Genomic DNA, 1,131 nt, shown 5'->3' with positions numbered 1-1,131 from the left:
AGAGGGAAGACCGATCCTCTTACCACTTCATGAACAAGTAAGAATAATGAAAGTTCATGAATTACTGTTGGCAAGGAAGGAAATTAAGCGGATCTTCAAATGCAAGGAGGTACTCCGAACGGCTTGTCTTATGCAACTTGATAAAAGTATGAGTTCGAAATTAAATAATTTAACACCGGAGTTCATAGAAAACTATATAACAAGTGGAGATAAAATTAAGGTAATAGTATTGTGGAATGGACATTCTGATAGAAATGTACTAAAAAGGTTAAATATAGACAAATTTTAAATTTTAAATATAACGTGTTATGATAAGAGTCTCACGCAAGAATTTACAGTACAATTTGAAAAATTAAGAACGAAGGAAATAATATTTGAATACGATATAGGATCGTTTCAAAAAAATGGTAGATTATTGAATTTGGAAGAAACACATAGTGTAATGTGTACGAAAAAACATAGAATGACGTATGCTCACGACCCGAAAACGGACGTGAGACTTACAAAATGTGTTTTCAACAAAATGGTAGGGAAACAGGGATACGCAAATTTAATAGAACATTTTAATTAAAGTAACACCGTGAGGCACCTATCATACATGTTAATAATAAAAAAAAAAAAATAAAAAATAAAAATAAAAATAATAATTCAAATGAGTTGAATTACAGAATATAAACAAATGGAAATAAGATTAAAAATCGGTACGGCATATAACAATGAGTCATGTGATCTAATATTACTACATTTTGATCAGTGGTTCGTTGTTATATCCCGGACGGACTAAAACATTCGAGGGAAGAAATAGAGACATTTGATCAGTTGGTGTTTCGTTCAAGGGTTAGGAATATATAAATCGGAACATTGAACGCAAGCATTAACGGATCAAATGGCTAGAATAATCTCAATAAGAAAATTATACTAATATAGTCTCGTTGATTTAGTCAATAACGTGGGTTGTTGCTTTAATAATTGGCACAATGGGCGTTAGGGATTCAATCAGCAAGGTTAAAATAAATACAACAGTTAATAAATTTAATTCATTTTAATGATTGGAATAGATCAGAAAATACAATTTTAATTGAATAAATTACTTCTGGTCTGGACCTGCAATAATAAGATAAAAGCACGCGA

Source organism: Acyrthosiphon pisum, unplaced genomic scaffold (assembly GCF_005508785.2).
Source record: "Acyrthosiphon pisum isolate AL4f unplaced genomic scaffold, pea_aphid_22Mar2018_4r6ur Scaffold_21315;HRSCAF=23613, whole genome shotgun sequence".
Classification (NCBI taxonomy): Eukaryota; Metazoa; Arthropoda; class Insecta; order Hemiptera; family Aphididae; genus Acyrthosiphon; species Acyrthosiphon pisum.
This window is presented reverse-complemented; position numbering follows the sequence as displayed.